Below are 18,987 nucleotides of genomic sequence, written 5' to 3'. Positions count from 1 at the left end.
TATTTTCAGGAAATTAAAAGTAGATAATTCTCTGTTTGGGCAGCAAACTTCGTGCAAAACATCGCAATATTGGACCCGTCGATAAAACTACAATGCGTTATCTGTTCGCCGAGCGACGTGAAAAAACATTGGCCAAGGCCACGCGGAACTGTTACACACTTCAGAACAGTGTTGCCGATACAAAAAATACGCATAACGCATAACAAGAGTAGGTATACGAATAGAGAAGGCGTGTCACGAAAATCACGCGTTGTGGCCATGGCAAAGTCTTCTGTCCCTAATAATGAAAACAAGTTGAAGAAAGATAGATGACAACTCTGTTACGCCAAAATTCGTTAAACGCGCGGGAACCATTTTTCCAGAATAAAAAGTATCCTTTCCTAGGACTCAAAGTATCTCCATACCCAGCAAAATCGGTTTAGGCATGAGGAGGTAACAGATGGACAGACAGACATCATATTAATTACGATATTTTAATGTATAACAAGGATCATCTTTGTCTGTCATGTCATAATAAATATGACGTTTCTGATATGATAGACAAAAACAATTAGACCCTGTACATAGTAATATGCTGTCATGGCTGTAAATATTTAGTCGTCGGTCGTCTTTCCCTTCATAGAAACTACACACTGGATCTCTAGGAATGACATTCTTTTCCATTTACCACTATAGCTGTGACTATAGTAAAGTATTTAGTCTACAAGTATTGCTAACGTAGTAGCTGTTGTCAAATACTATAGTAAAAATGCATTTGAAATAAGGTTTAAACACAAACTCTTTAATCCAATGCATTCAGGCTTTCGGCCAGGGCATAGCACGTCAACCGCGCTCGTGAAAATTACTGGTGACATGTGACTAGCTATGGACAATCAAAATTTAACCATCCTTACTCTTCTAGACTTCAGTAACGCTTTCAACACTGTAGATCACGACATCCTTCTTCTATTGCTCAGTTCTTTAAATCTATCAGCAGAGTCACTAGAGTGGTTTAAAAGTTTCCTTTCTGGACGCCGTCAATGTATAAAAATCGATGATACCACAACATCTTGGTGTGATATACTCGCTGGTGTTCCGCAGGGCAGTGTACTGTCACCACTCTTTTTTTTTAATTTTCGTAGCTCCTATTGCCCTAATAATTGGCTCCTTCTACCACAATATGTTCGCAGATAATTTACAGATATACTTCACTTACCTCATTACCTCACGATATTGCCCAAACTATCATCGATTTGGAGAAAATACACCAATGGTGCCTATTATGGCCTATTATTTGATTATGGCCTCAACTTAAATACTTCGAAAACACAAAGTATTACCGTTGGAAGCAGACAATTGATAAGCAAAGTGGACCTCGCTCGGTTGCCGAGCATAAACATTGACGGAACAATAGTTCCTTTTAGCTCATCGGTAAAAAATCTGGGGGTTTTTATGTATCAAACTTTATCGTGGAACATACAAGTTCAAGCGCTTCGCAAAAAAGTTTCTGCTGCCTCTCTCAGGCGTCTGAGTAATTTCCTCCCCATCCCAACTAAAATCACTCTAGTGCAAACCTTACTATTTCCAATCCTGGACTACGCTAACATGACGCTGAAGCTTGCTATTGCGACCTCAGTGAACAACTTCTATCCTCTATCGAACGCCTATAAAACCTATGTGTCTGCTTTATATTTGGTCTCAGGCAGTAAGACCGCCTATTTGTACATAGTTTCCTTTATTGTGTTTTTTAAGTTTATGTTTAGTTTTAATTTGTACAAATAAAATATTTTCTATTCTATTCTAACGCTACTTAATCTATGGCAGTTTGACAATGTCAAATAAGTGATTGGGGTCACTCTAAGGACGTGTAGTGACGAGTCAACAAGGTACCCATTAACATAATATTGAAAATGCGGCGCACGATAACACTGTGTACATAATACATTGTAAATTGTAATGTTGCCAAAAGATTTATGTATCTAGCGGCTGCGGGTGAATCTACTCGATCGTTGGGGATATAATATTATGTTTTACGATTGGAAATAAATTACACGAAGGGTATAAAGTATTTATATTTTCACTAGCTGACCCGACATCATTGTTTTGCCGACGTTGTGGGAATAAGATTTTTTCACGGAGCGCATATTTGTCATTTCAAACGTTGTAATGACAATGTGCTCACGTCTACCTGCCGTACTCAGAGACATTTAATGATGATTAACCTTTAATTTACTGAAGAGTATGACAGATAATGTAGAGCGTCATTTTTAATTAATTACATCTATGATTTAAGTAATTAATGTTCCACTCTAAGTGCGGCAGGAGTATCTTAATTACCATCTGAATTTAAAATTTAAAAACTACTTTCCTGTTATGTTGGTAACCCTATATCGGAGTAAACAGGAAGCATGTCAGCTAGTTGGCAGCATTTCAACGACAGACGAGCGAGCGCAGGATACACGCCTTCACCACTTACACTGGAGTAAGTTTTATTCTTAGAATATTAGACCTGATATTTTACTGACCTCTGTCTGGTGGACCTGGGCCACTCTATATTTTGTAGTTTACAGAAGTTTTCCTCTGCCCAACCTTAAATAACCAAAGCCCCCGCATATTAATCAAAATATGATACTCAAAAAAGTACCATACATAGAACCATACCGTACGTTTTTGAGTACCATTTTCTTATAAGCAACATTTCCAGGAGGGAGGGGGATAGGGGCGCGCAGATCGCTCAGTAACAAATTACAAACATACAAACTCACAAACTCACATACTTTAACCGTTATTATATTAGTAGGATTAGTAGGATAGATAAAATAGAAGCTCATAGCAAGGCAATGATTGGAAATAGATACAAAGTGTAAAAGACTTTGTAGTTTTTATGAGCTTTCATTATGTAGAAGACATAATTATTTTCTCTACGATGCACTGTTTTAGCGATATGAGGAAAAACTAAAAATATTGAAACTTGAGCCCCTCCCCCACCCTAGGTCATAGCGTTATAACTTATAATATGTAGCCTATGTGTTGACCCGACCTCTAGGCTCTAAGTAATATTCATGCAAAATTTGAAGTAGATCCATTCAGTACTTTTTGAGTTTATTCCGGACATACAAACAGACAAAAATTCTAAAAACCATATTTTTGGCTATCTTATCGATTGTAGATCACGTCCCAACTCCCAAGTATTTTTTTTTTTATATTCAATGTACAGAATTGACTTTCCTACGATTTTATTATAATAGGTTTCCCTTGACTTGGGCTTCACTAAGAAGAAGAGCCAACCTTCTCTACTGGTAGCTAGAGCTTTCTAAATGTAACCTCTAAATAACGCCATTGTACAAGACTAGCTAACGCAGGCTCCATTTCTCATTTCTGATACAAATTATTTTGCAACTCCAACATTTTACGTCATAGACGTTACAACATTGAGGTACTAAGTATATCGTTACAAAACCAATGATATTCTACTTATACAGATATGTTACGTCCATACTATTTTCCGGCTAAAATCTCTTCCGAAAAATTTTCAAATTCTAAATTGCAGACATTGACAAATTTCATAGATAAGTGAAACAAAAGATACGAAAAACCATTTACATAAAATAGACAGTTCTATTGTTAAACGTCAAATCGTATCGCTGTCTCTTTCTTCGCCTGAGCTATGACGAAAATTCGATTTTTTCCAGATTGTTCGAAAAAATAATTGAAAATGTAAATAATCGAGGTATTTATTGCAATCAAGACATGTGGTAAGAGATTCCATGTGTTTTGTTTACTTTCGAGTCATAATTGGTACATTTTCGAAACACGCACGACGTCATTTTCAATTTATTTAGGTAAGACAAGACGCGGCACGTTCGTGACTGCGCTCGACGCAGACTAAACAACAGACGGCCCAATTGGGCCGTATTTGAAGCTTCACAACGCGCGCGGTAGTAACATATCTGGTTTGAGTATTTCATCATTGTACAAAACTATCTTGGCCAAAAAACAAAGCATTCCAAATTTAAAACTACGAGTGACCGGATACAGCGCGTATTAGAATTTCATCATTCACGGCTTGGAAAACACACTGGGCAAAAAAAACGAGTGAATGTAGGCACATGGTCAGGAACAAAAGGCAAGGAATATGCTCTACAGATGTGCTCATGGGTTGACAGGACAATAAACTGCTTTGTTTTCGTTTCCGTTACATTCGTAATCGACGGACGCTTTAGTTACGGATAAATAAATCATAATGAGCGAAAGACTGAAAGAGACCCTAACTCAGGGGTTCCCAATCTTTTTCAGCCTGCGGCGCAGTAACACGTCACAATAATTATGTTGTCACGGCGACCTACTTTACCTACCTATTATAAAATAATAAATATACATAAATAAACACCTTTAATGATTATAGTCCTAAGTCCTAACTAACCTGCTTAACCTATTAAGCAGGTAAATAATAATAAACATATTTAATCAAACTAAATTATGTACGTACATACAATATACATATTTTTAATTTGTATCATCTGCCTGCTTTGCATAATTAATATTATACGATTATTTTAATCCCTCGATATCGGATTCTTGGAAATCTATCGTTATTCTTTTGTCGCGGTCGAATTCGACCGCTCGGGGGTTGATAGGTTAAGTTTATAATATTTGTATTTTGTGGTTTTGCATAATTATGGAGGATCGATTCACGGCGCCCCTCTTGATTTGTTTATTTATTGAGCATAAAAATAAATTAGTATCCTTTTCCACTCTTTTAATAAATTATTGAGTCCGCAGAAGAAAATTTGGTAGCGTGTAATTCTATGATACTCATGGGCGTATATAAGGGGGGTGTCCTGGGGGTCTGGACCCCCCCCCCCCCCGCCATTACTATCCATCTTACTTGTCCAATTTCGACAATAATATAATATGTACCTCGCCGATTAAAATCGTACATTGGTACATACTTATATAAAAAAATATTTTTGATTTCCTAAGCACGTCGCCTATTTGCTGCTGCGGAACCCTTCATGAGCGATTCCAAGATTCCAACTCGCACTTAGCCGCTTTTTTACGTTAGGTTAGGGACCCCCCTACTCCCCTTATCAAAGCTATATAATTATACGCCCATAATGATACTTATTATCTACAAATCCCGAATCCGCACATGTTAATTATTGTTAACATCTACTTTGTTATTTAACATCAGAGATTATGCTTGATTCAACGTTATCTAGATGTCATAATCCCAAAAAATTATTCGTTTGTCAATTTGTCAAATACACTGATCATTTATGAATGAATTATTGAATGACAGTTCGCTATGTTTACCCGGCCGTCGGGCGCGCTCGGGTGCAGTCGGGCGCAATCGGGCGCGCTCGGAGCGGCTCGGCTCCTCGAAATAGCACGCGGCGGCGGTCATTAACCTTGCCTGCTCCCTGCTTCACCCGAAATATTGAAACTTCTTTGCGATAACTGGGGTGTGACTGTTTAATTGCTCTATAACACGTCCCGATTCGGTTCGCACTTGTTATTAGATGTTATAATGTCGTAGGTGGTTGTAGGCTGAAGATAATTTCAGATTAGCAACTAACTACCAAGCTGCATCCACTCAAATTACAAGGTTTGCGGTTGAAAAAAGTTTTGTGGTTATTATTTTTATCTCGTATTATCGTTACGAAGACGCGGAGGTGGTGAAGCTGATGTTTAAGTAAAGACGACTAGGTCATTAAAAATGACCTAGTCGTCTTTACTTCTACTTTGTTAAGTATATCATTAGTTAGATACGATATTATAGACATAATAATTAATAATATTATGGTAGCAGTTAGGAAGATATTGCCTTTTGTACCTACCGCATAAAACTCCAACGACCTGCAATAACTGACTGAGCTATTGAAATGTAGAGATCGCTTTTCTTTCTAAAGTTTAGAGAATTAAAAATTATAAAATGAAAATATGTATAATATATAATATCTCATTATTTGCAAAACTCATTGACGCATATTATAAATTTGGCTCAACTCAATCTATTTAAACTTGATTACTCTATACTCATTATATTATTATGATTTGTGCTCTACCTATCTTATCCATGTATAACCCCTTAACGCTTGAACAACTCAACAGATTTTGGTGAAATTTAGAACGGAGATACTTCAAGTTCCGAGAAAGTAAGGATACTTTTTATTTCATTTGTGAGGAAGACTTAGGGTGGGTTGCACCAAATTACTTTAATTACAAATGTAACTATAACTACAGTACAAAATGTCAAATCTTTGGTTAAGGACGCCATATTTAACGGTAACCATAACTGCTCATACTTATATCAATTTTTTTTGTGAAAATGTTTCACAGTGTTGTTATAACAAATATTTTTCCTGTTACGGATAATTCAATTTTTTATACTCTCAATCCCATTAACTGTAGCTTCAGTAAAATAATAAACGCAACAAACATCTGTCAAATTCTGTGGTCAAAGTTAAGCTAGCCTTAACTATAACCATACCTTTAACCATAACATGTCATATTGCTATACTGTGACCATAACTTTAACTTAAACCACGCCTCTGGTGCAACCTACCCTTACAGTTCATTTAAATTAGGATAATAGTGAGACAAAGTTACAATTTAGAAGCAATTTTACGCGCGAAAGCATTTCCGCGGGATTTTGCTATACGCGTGATAAGTTGTAGCTTATTATAACTTTGCACAATCTTGTGAAACTTAATTATAATTGAGTAAATCTAAAACGGGCGTCCCGAAATGGTGCCGATGTTCGTCCCACGGGCGCCGGGTTTCGCAACGTGTACCGAACCCACGGCCGTGGGCTGGTGAAAACCAGCACCACTTATGCAAGATATTGGTCGCTACTCGATGTAGTATAACTAGATGCTGTGGTTAGATGGCTCAAATTCAAGAGACGTTAGGGTGAAGCCAAACGAGCGTAATTTTGTGAGTCGCAGAGTTTCTGCCGCGTAAATATCTTTTCATACAAATCATGACTCACAAAATTACGCTCGTGTGAATCAAACAGGACTTTTGTATGAAACTGAATGCAGCAGAATTTCTGCCAGCCAAAATTCTGCCACTCACAACTCACAAATTACGCTCGTTTGGCTTCACCCTTACAAGAGTTCAAGACTCCGGAGTCCGGAGGTTGTGTGTTCGTGTTTCGTGTTATTAGAGCAAACTTTTCTAGATTTGGTTAGGCTTGGGACAAGGCAACTGACATCCTTGTTGCTGATCTGAATGCTGGCGCCAAAATAATCGTGTCTGTTACCTATTACTATGTAGTTACGATTTATGAATATTAGATGGGCATTATGTACTGATACATTTTGAATTTAAGCAGAAAAAAATAAAGAAAGAAGTCCCATAAAATTGACTAGAGTAGACCACGGAATGGGATACTTTGTGTGTACTGTGTTATCTGCGTACGATTGCCACGGGATACTGCTTATACGCGAACGGAGCCACGCGCATTATCTAGTAATTTTGTGATAGTAAATCTACTGAATATTTTACATCAATGTCGACTCAGCTGCGAAAGTCGCCTACAGAGGGACGTGGGCCACGCTTACACACCGGCCTATTGCCAATACAAATTAAATCTTGCTCATCACTTGCCAGCTAACAAGTCTTCGTGCCCTTAGCTAGGGAACGTCCCAAAACTATGTGAGGATATTGAACATTTTCAGCCGAATCTACCGGCCGCACTCAACGACATGTCATTATTATTTAACCCTAATATTTTAATGTAGAGTTTTACAGAAAGTTTTAATACTGCACTCAGAAACGAACATATACCCCGCGTTCCATTTAGCGTTAAAACGATCAAAACGCTCAAAATAGGAGGCATTTTGAGCGGTTTGATCGTTTTTAACGCTAAATGGAACGCGGGGATTGTAATTAAATAAAGATTTTGACATAAGGTTACATTAAATGATAAAATTGAAGCTTAATCATCATTAACATATGTCTCTTAAGTGCGGTAGTTAGTATTTTATTAAATTAAGGTGAAATAGCAACGAAACCTTCGTGATTTTATTTGCCATGGGGAAGATATCACATTTTATTTAATCCTAGTTAAAAATATTAAGCAGAATATTTTGTAATAGGAAAACCCAAGACGGAATTTGTTTACGTGAATCCTTATCAGACTATCCGAGTTCCGACTCATCGCTTGTAGATAGGGTAAAATACTCAGTGTAAATAGGAATAATTTATAAAAAGACATCAACAACGATGAAATCTATGTAATTAATATAATATTATAAATGCGAAAGTGTCTGTCGGTCTGTCTATCTGTTACCTCTTCACGCCCAAACTTTGCTGAAAGGTACGGAGATACTTTGATTTGAGTCCCGGGAAAGGACATAGGATACCTACCTTTTATCCCGGAAAAATGTACGGTTCTCACTCCTCGTGAATGAACCTCGTTTATCGCACATAATCTGTGCGTTTTCCGGGATAAAAACTTTCCTATATCCTTTCCTGAGACTCAAAGTATACTGAATTTCATCTAAATACATAACATTATAAGTTAACAATAGCTATGTGTTCCATTTTTAATTTAAAAAAAACCGACCAATTGCATGTCGGGCAATACGCAGGGTTCCGTAGTACCGCTAGTTTTTGATAATTTTTGTATGGTCTATGAATGTACATTTATAACGTGTTACACAACTAACAACATCATTTATTACGTTTTAAAAAGGAATTTGAACTAAAAGTTCCTTTATATTTCGCCGAATATTTTTTTAGTTGATTGACTATGACTCAATAACTTATGCAGTCTTCTTAGCCGTTTTAATTCAGCATAATATGTTGACTACGGAAACCTAAAAATGGTTTAACTTATATCATTAGTCCTTTAATCCTACATCTGACCTCACACACAAATATGGTCGTTGCGATAAACACTATAAGCCCACATGAGGGAACGTTAATACGTAGGTCGCGATTTTGACCAACTGACGAAGTTGGTATGACCATGACCGTTGTGACATTATAATTATTGTCCTTATGTCCCACGTGGAAGATATGAACGAAAACCGAAAAACTACGACCTTGCCAGTTGCCACTCAAGTTCGAGAGTCAATCAACACAAATCTATAATCTATAAAGAGGTACAGTTTGTCAGTTTGTGATGGGAGTGATACTGATCTGAATGTGAAAGGGCTATAAAAGTTTCAACATTTTGAGAAAAGAATTTTAAAAAATTCCAATTGGCACAGCGGTGTAATTTACCGTTTACGACTCCTGTTCGATTCCGATTCGGAAACTTACCGAAAGGACCAGAAATTATGTGGGGAGCTAGGGGGAGCTAATAGTATTTTATATCTACATTCTACACTTAGCACAATTCTTTCTACGTAGCAATACATGACACAATATGGAAAATGTGCTTAGCGATGCTTGGTGCGCTGCCAACCTCACTTCCGGCTACAATAGCAAGAAACACTGACATCACTTTATAGTTTATATTATGTTGGTGTTTTATAATAATAAGGTAAGTATAATGAATATATAAAATAAAAAATTAAAGGGGGCTTTCATACAAAAAACACAATTTTTGGCCTAATTTTGGCTTATAATGGTACGGAACCCTACGTGCGCGAGTCCGACTCGCACTTGGCCGATTATTATTATTAACATTCCGCGCTTATAACGAAAACAACGAAAATTACAAAAAATACTTTAGACTTGATGTTATAGATTTTCAAAGAAAGTCTTGACCGCATGTTAATAATTTGATAGTTTTGGCCGACATGTCGCTTCCTCTCCTTATCTCTCATTGATAGTGCTATCTCATTCTCGGCGGTGAGGTCGCGAGATAACGCGAGTCCGTCAATCGTTCATTCATGCCCCAAATCGTTAGTACTTGAGGCAGAAGCGTGCCTCGGGAGGGCCCCGTATAAAGTTTGGGGGCCCTCAGGAAATACGGCAGATACGGCACTGGCTACACCTTGAGGACAGCCAGAGGTAACTGTACAGTTCCGGGATGAAAAGTATCATGCGTCCTTTCCCGGGGCTCAAAGTATCTACATACCAAATTTTAGTAAAATCTGTTAAGCGGTTTGGGCGTGAAGAGGTAACAGACAAACTCACATTCGCATTTATATTATTAGAAGTATGAACTGTTTGGGGGCCCTCAGGAAATACGGCAGATACGACGGTAGCTACGCCCATGACTTTAGGACAGCCTTATAGGCTGTAAGTCTATTTGCGTTAAGAAAATCATCAAAGCAGTGACCAATAAGAGCAACCATGGACGAGCTTTCAATAGAATTTAACCTTAAATGCGCTAATCATGAAATAAGCGATTTACTTTTTTCTCTCTTAATTTAATCTCTCTTATTTATTATAAGCGTTGCAATTAAATTAAAATTATAAATTTGCCACATAAAAAATTAAAAAGTTATCTTTTAAATAATAGATATCTATCACTTTCACTACTAAACTTATTCATTAGGTACCTATATTTTTTTTTTATTAAATAAACGAGGGGGCAAACGAGCAAACGGGTCACCTGATGGTAAGCAACTACCGTCGCCCATGGACACTCGCAACATTAGAAGAGCTGCAGGTGCGTTGCCGGCCTTTTAAGAGGGAATACGCTCTTTTCTTGAAGGTTTGCAGGTCGTATCGGTGCGGAAATACTGCTGGTGACAGTTCATTCCAGGGTTTTACAGTGCGCGGCAGAAAGTTACGCGAGAAACGCATTGTGGAAGACTGCCACTCATCAAGGTGATGAGGATGGTATGTTTTTCGCGTGGGACGATAGCGAAAAGTTGCAGGTGGTATGATTCCGAACAATTCCTCAGAGCACTCCCCGTGATACAACCGATAGAGGATGCAGAGTGAAGCTACATCTCGGCGTAATTCCAGGGGGTCCAAGCTGTTTAAAACACTATGTCAGTCAACAATTAGAGCAGCCCTTCGTTGGATACGATCCAGAGGGAGCAGTTGGTATTTTGGCGCCCCTGCCCAGAGATGAGAACAATATTCCATATGAGGCCGAACCTGCGCCTTGTAGAGTTGTAGGCGTTGGTCCGGACTGAAGTACTGTCTCGCTCTGTTAAGAACACCTAGCTTCTTCGAGGCTAATTTGGCCTTACCCTCAAGATGATATCGGAACTGGACTTCGCTCGATATGTTGACGCCAAGTATCTCAATGCTAGGGGAGATGATTAAAGATGTGCCCTCGAAACGAGGATAAACGACCATTGGTGACTTTTTAGTGGTGAACGCGCAGACTTGTGTCTTGGTGTGATTGAATTGGACTAAGCTACGTCTACCCCATTCAGAGACCTTCTCCAATTAATTCTCCACCTTAGACACAAGTTCTTTTCGACTCTCAGTGACATTTTGCCGAGAAATATTAGGTGAGACGGTATATACAGCATCACCTGTACTATCATCCGCATAGGAATGAATGCCGTTGGTTTGTAACATATCATTGATATGCAGTATGAATAGAGTAGGCGATAGCACACAGCCCTGAGGGACACCAGCATTAACAGACTGAGTTTCCGAGCATTCGCCGTCAACTACGACCTTTATTCTTCTGTCTGCTAAGAAACTAGTGACCCACTTACATAATTTCTCGGGCAGCTCGTATGATGGAAGCTTTGATAGCAGCGCTTTATGCCAAACCCGATCAAAGGCCTTCGCGATGTCCAAACTAACAGCCAATGCCTCTCCCTTCGACTCAATTGCCTGAACCCAACGATGAGTCAGGTATGCCAAGAGATCACCAGCCGAGCGACCCTTACGGAACCCGTATTTTTTGTCGCTTAGCAATCCCTGGCCGTCCAAGTATCGAAGAAGCTGGCTATTGATAATGGATTCCATTATCTTCGAGGTTATAGCGATTGGTCTGTAGTTGGAAGGATTTGAGCGGTCACCTTTTTTGGGGATCGGGTGCACCAAGGCTGTCTTCCAGGAAGCCGGGACGATGCCAGTGGAATAGGAGAGCCAAAAAAGACGCGTCAAGACCGGAGCCAACTCTAGAGCACACTTTTTCAACACAATAGGCGGGATTCCGTCAGGCCCACTCGACTTTTGGATATCAAGGGAACAGAGGGCTTTTCGCACTGAGCGCTGTGTGATGAAACCGAATATCCGAATATGATTAACTAGCTGTCGCGGCAAACGCAGTTTAGCCATAAAATTATTTTCCCTGCTTTTCTCTTGAAGTTTTTTCTGAATTATTTTTTCTATAGACCTCACGGAGCCCGAGACCTTTTCAACGAATGCAAAACCGTGGAAATCGGTTCGTGCGTTCTGGAGTTATAGCGTCAGGAAGGAAAACCCGACTTATTTTTATATACTCTAGCTGTCCCGGCAAACGTTTCTCTGCCATCATTTTATTAAGTATTTCGCCCGTATTATTTTATTGAAGCGACTAAATAAGTATGTCACCATGGCAACGTCCGTCGCTATCCCGTCGCACAAACAATGGTCGCCGTCAGTCTCGAGTTGTAATAATTTACTATTATTTATTCAACAAATGCACTTATCAATATAAAAAGTACCCAGTAGCCGATTCTCAGACCCACTGAATATGCATACAAAATTTGGTTAAAATCAGTAAAGCCGTTTCGAAGGAGTACGCGGCCTAACATTGTGACACGAGAATTTTATATATAAGATTAGATTATTCACTATGAAAACACATTTTAAGAGATACATACGTACATACCGTAAAGTATTACCACTTTTTTATTTCCTGTCATAAGAGCAGGGAGGGACCACCATAATTATACCAGTCAGAGGTGACTCAAACTCAAGACCTCCACTTTCAAGTAGCCAAAAAAGTAATGGCGCCACTGATAACATTTTAGTTCGACGGCTATGTTAAGTGTATAATCAGAGGTATACCGTATAATGGATGGATGGCCCTTCTTATTTAGGGAGGAGTTTTTGTAAATGCAATTTGGCACGCGTTAACATTCCTAACTTTTTAAGTAAGTACAGAATTAAGAATAACACGAGTTATAAGAGTTATCTTTACTACTTAAATGTGGAAATTATACTTTAAATTACACACCAAGGCATCTCATAATTTAGAGTGACTTTAGAATAAAGTTTACCTAACTTTTAACTATGCCATAGCACAGAATATACAGTGTGTAACAAAAATAAGTGATAATACTTTAGGGTGTGCACGTGTTCCTTGTAGAGAGTTCACTGTGAAAGTAGCAGCGCTGAAAGACGAATTTTTTTTTTCACTTTTGTATGGGCAAAGGCCCGAGCGTCACGAGTTTCCCCATACAAAAGTGAAAAAAAATGTTGGTCTTTCAGCGCTGCTACTTTCACAGTGAACTCCCTACAAGGAACACGTGCACACCCTAAAGTATTATCACTTAATTTTGGTACACCCTGTATATTAGTAGTACCAAGCCATAGTACAAAGTAGATTTTTTTAATCCATAATTATTATTATAAATGCGAATGCGTCTCTGTTACCACTTAACGCTTAAAGCACTGAACCGATTTTGATCAAATTTGCTATGGATATATCTTGGGTCCTAGGAAAGGACATAGGATACTTATTACCCCGAAAAATTTTACGGTTCCCGCGCGATAAACGAACTTTGGCGCAACGGACTTGCAGGCGTCATAGTTTAAACTTTACGGAGCATGATAGTTTCAACTTTAAATAAAAAACATTACTCTAAGGTTACAAAGTGCAACACAATTGTTAGCTTCCAAGTATATTGTCTCACCTCTATTATAGAGGCTATAGAGCCTCTGATTATAGAATCAGCGGGCGTCATAGCTTAAACTTTAAATAAAGAACATTACTCTATGGTTACAAAGTGCAACACAATTGTTAGCATCCAAGTATATTGTCTCACCTCTATTATAGAGTCTCTATAATCAGCAGTAAGCCGTCGAACGGTAAACTCGGCTACTGTTAGCTCGGCCCTATAGACAACTTTTAATTTCCTGCCAATAGCCGTTCCCAGAACATAACTGTAACTTTTATAAGGATCCGCACGCGGTGGTTCAACCTTTATGGATTAAACTGTTTAAATGCCTAAGCGGCTCAAGAATTAATAGGAAGTACCTATACAAAATTATAGTTACGTTTTGATTGTTCTATGTTTTAGTTTAGGTATGAAAATCTGGAAGTAACTCCTGTTAGTAATAAGGCCCCCTATTTTTACAGTTCCTATTGCTTAAAATTGATCTAATCAGTTCTAGAATTAGGTAATAGGAAGTTAACAAGCTGAAGAGTTATGTTAAGATTGTTATATGTTTTAGTTTATGAAACTCTGGTAGGAACTCTTGTAAGTAATAAAACGGCCTAATAAGACAGTTCCCTTTGCCAAATTGTGGTATTTTGAATTATTATGTTTCAGAAATAAAAAGTTATCAATTCCATTATTTGAAATGAAATGTGCATGTAGCGTTGGTTTTGCACTTCTAAAATGTTTCCTTGTTCACTGACCTTTGTGAGCTGCTAACGCTAACGTAAGCATTAAATTGGTCATCTAAGTAAAGAAAAACAATATTAAGTAAAAAATCTTCAATTAATAAAAAAACTTACCGTTTAAAAAATGTAGAGAAAGGGAACGGCCACAAAGATAACTCTGGAACACTTTAGTTCTTTATCGTGCACTCTTAACTTTGACAAAAAAATGGGCAAAAATCACTTGGCGCAGTCCACGGCACAGACCGCGTCCCACGAGAGGCTTCGCAGCAGGAGGTACTGAGTTCTGGATGGGTTCCTGATGGCGCAGTCGCGCATGCGCCATCCCAGCCTGGGCGTGACCTAGACCCTGAAATAACACCCCCTCGCCCACACAAACCTCGTTACCATGGTTACCAAGACTATTTCCTCAAAAATTACCCCCCAAAATACGTCGTTTGTCCAAAAAAGAAACAAAAATTCAGGAGAAAAACACCTTTAGACTAACTCTTCAGCTTGCAGAAATTTAGTTGTTTAAAATGATTTTTGTATTTGGAATTTTTTAATGCGGAAGTGTCTAAGTCCCGCCTACCTCTAATGGTCTGCCCCTGGCCGGTATTGGTGGCAGGGCAGGTGGTGTGGAGCCAATATTGACGTCAGCACGGCACGAGGCTCCAACTGCCCTAAATATTTGATGAAGTGCGCCAACTGAGCTGCATTATGTGACACTGTATCATGCCACATTAAAGAGCCTTAGTTGATCATGAAAAATAGTTATGAAATTATTCATACATTTCAATTTCAGAATTTTACTTTATATTTTATTTACTTTATGTAAGTAACTTTTATTTAATGTCTGATAATCACTATTATTTTATGCTTAACTACCGAGATATCTTCAAAAAAGATTAGACTGTTCTATCTATCTAACTATCACATAAACAGATTCTAAGAGGGAGATTTGATCACACAAAAAGTGTGCCGTCTGCGATCTTCCTTAGCATGCCGAATTTCCGCGGCGGAGGTTGGGCTTCATTCCGCCTGCAATATATTTTAAATTACCGATGACACTCCATGCCGAAATTCCGTCGCGTTATATTGTATGCGTTTGACATTGTTGACGTAATCATGCGGAATTTCCGCCGCGGAACTTCGGCTAGTGTGTTTAGACAATAAACTTATAATATACTGTTTAGACGTACTTTGACTTGACATAAACCGATTAAATAGCGTAGTTCCGCCACCAGCTTAGGAATCAATGTAAATTTCAATTTGAAGACGAAACGGCTAGGACTGTAAAATTGAACTTTCAGCTTTCTTATCTTCGGCATAACAACAGCTGTTAGTTGTGTACCTTTGACGTGGGAGACGTTTTTTTGACGTGGGGGAGCCATGCTTCGGCACGAATGGGCCGGCTCGACCGGAGAGATACCACGTCCTCACAGAAAACCGGCGTGAAACAGCGCTTCCGCTGTGTTTCGCCGAGTAAGTGAGTTTACCGGAGGCCCAATCCCCTACCCTTTTCCTTTCCCTACCCTCCCCTATTTCCTTCCGTACCCTCCCCTATTACCCCTTAGAAGGCCGGCAACGCACCTGCAGCTCTTCTGATGCTGCGAGTGTCCATGGGCGACGGAAGTTGCTTTCCATCAGGTGACCCGTTTGCTCGTTTGCCCCCTTATTTCATTAAAAAAAACCTACATATTGTATTTAGCTAGTTAATAAGACTATTAATTAAAGTAGTCCTACTATCAAAATCTGTAGGCCAAAGTAAAAAGAAAAGATAGCCAGTGTTAGATGTATAAAGTTTGTTGCGCACAAAGTATTGACAATAATTCGTCTTTTTTTTATGAAATAAGGGGCAAACGAGCAAACGGGTCACCTGATGGAAAGCAACTTCCGTCGCCCATGGACACTCGCAGCATCAGAAGAGCTGCAGGTGCGTTGCCGGCCTTTAAGGGAATAGGGTAATAGGGGAGGGGAGGGTAGGGGATTGGGCCTTCGGTAAACTCACTCACTCGGCGAAATACAGCGCAAGCGCTGTTTCACGCCGGTTTTCTGTGAGAACGTGGTATTTCTCCGGTCGAGCCGGCCCATTCGTGCCGAAGCATGGCTCTCCCACGTATAAAATTTATTCCTTCTATCAGTGATTTACAGATGATGCTAAGATATATTTTCTCTTTCGAGGCGATTTTTGCGGCTATTGTAAGTTCACCATAATTATAGCTACGGTACTTTTTTCAACATGGCGGCTTTACAAAACCCTGCAAAAGCATTCAGTTGATTGGACACACCTACTTTTCAGACTCGTCTAACTCGAGTCATTACCGAATTGATCTAGTTTTCATTCTGATATGGATCAAGTAGACTATTATTATCTTACTGCAATATCTTTCAATCATCATCTAGGTTGAGATTCCATGCCACTCTCTAGAGTTCTTTTACGTAGTTACTAGTTTCTATGTGTTCTTCAAAAACTTATTTTACTACACATTTAGGTTAGGGGAGTCAGAAAATAAAAACAAATTATCATATTTTACAGTTTATTTAAAATTTCTCAATATAAGAATATGTCCGATTCCATTCTATATAATACAAAGCGCTCAAAAAAGGACAACACCTAAGTAAACAACCTTCTGTATCTTCAGAGAACGTTCCCCGTTTCGATTTGAATTTCGAAAATCGAACCATCGACAAATTCTTTTCCTTTTGTACCATGATTTTAAAAGACGCCATAATTTTAATTCTACCCTTCTAGTTTTAAATCTCTAAATATATTCGAAAATCGATAAACTTTTATAAAATTGAAGGCAGATTATTGCGATTTCTACGAAGCTTGAATCTTCGTTATTTTGGCTAGCTTTAGGATGAAAATGTCGAAAGTTTATTTTAACATTAAGTTTGACGTTTTAGTCATGCAGTAGTCTGATCACAATTCATTCTAGAACATTTCAAAGGCGGTTTTGAAATTGACCAATCAGATTAGCGGAGACATTATTGCTGGTTGGCCCCTTATCGAGTCGTCATTACACTTTAGGCTGCATTCACATTTAAAATTCATTTGTTACTGAACGACAAATTGCTCTTTGTTAATTAGTTAAAACATTTTATTGCACATCTTCATTAAGTATTTGCTTGCCTGAAACAAAGTTACAAAGATTTTGAATAAGTATAGTAGTAGTATATAGCAATCGAGAAATTGTTGGATTAAAATTTCTTATTCTTTCAGGTTTCAAGTAAGCGTTGAAATTCTAGATATTCTAAATTCAGGCTAGCTAGACGTTGGTAAATAATTTTAATTTACATAACACAAAATACAGTAAATTAGTTCTGTTATTTACAATCTTTTTTACACTTCGATAAATTCACACCTATATGTGTGAGTGGTGTGACCTAGGTGTCCTAGGGGATTAAATAAAGATACGAAAGGTTGACAAAATCATGGAATCAATAAATAAAACTGTAATGGACTATATACACATGTATATTGTATAGCTACATAGGTTTGTCCTAGGTGTATGAAAGCGGGTTAAATGTTATCAGTATTACAATTCTTAGAAAATAAAAAACTCGATATTTTTGTAAATTTTCAAGTGCATCCTTTGGCTGTGAAATTAAAATGACAAATACAAAATCAATGTACGTTTATGGACTTGGGTTATTTTAGTTTGAAAACGTAATTTAATTATAATTATAATATTCGATGGATAACTAAAATAAATAAATCGCAGTAATGCTGCGATTGTTTTATTTTAGTCGTCGGCCGTCAGAGCAAAAGTAACTTTTAAAATTAAATCAATAATAATATAATAATTAATTTCTTTTTCGGTGTACAGAAATAATTGCAAAAAATGTAATGATAAATGACACATTTGGCATATTTGTTAACTTAGCATTATGTCGAATCATGGAAATACGAAAACTAAATATGTAATTGATGTACCGGTATTCAATTTGGCAATTATATTCGACACAGTAAGAATTTTTAAAGTAATTCAGGGTCATCAGGGTGTAACAATACTAAGGGCCTGCTTCACCACTTTCTGATAAAGTTCTAATAGACTATTCACAACTTTTTTGACAGATTCTCCATACTTGATCTGTTAATTGGTGGATAGGCTATTCGTCACTTATCAGGAAGTGGTGAAACAGGCCCTAAGTGATAAAACTTTAGGGTATGTATGGGTTTAGAATTCACTGTGAAAAAAGTAGCGCTGAAAGAGCAATTTTTTTTGTAATTTGTGTGGGCCTCAGCGTCATGGATTTTCCCATACAAAAGTAAAAAAAAGTTTCTCTCTCAGCGCTACTATTTTCACAGTGGACTCTAAGTAGCCTACACACATACAAACACACTCTAAAGTACATATTAACCATAGACATAGATCATGATAGATACCGTATGTGTATGTACTTCGCGTGCCATATCGCGCTCTGAACGACGAGCGATGCTCGTCTTTAGACAGTCTGTCCTTTAGTCTGCTATCATAATCGGACATCAATCGGAATTTAAAAAATGCCTAAATGCCATGCAAAAAGTGCCGTATTAAGCTGTAGAAATTCAAATAGAAACGTTGGTTTAGATAATGGGCACTTATCATAGG

Source organism: Aricia agestis, chromosome 7, assembly GCF_905147365.1.
Source record: "Aricia agestis chromosome 7, ilAriAges1.1, whole genome shotgun sequence".
NCBI lineage: Eukaryota > Metazoa > Arthropoda > Insecta > Lepidoptera > Lycaenidae > Aricia > Aricia agestis.
Note: the sequence above shows the minus strand (reverse complement) of the source record.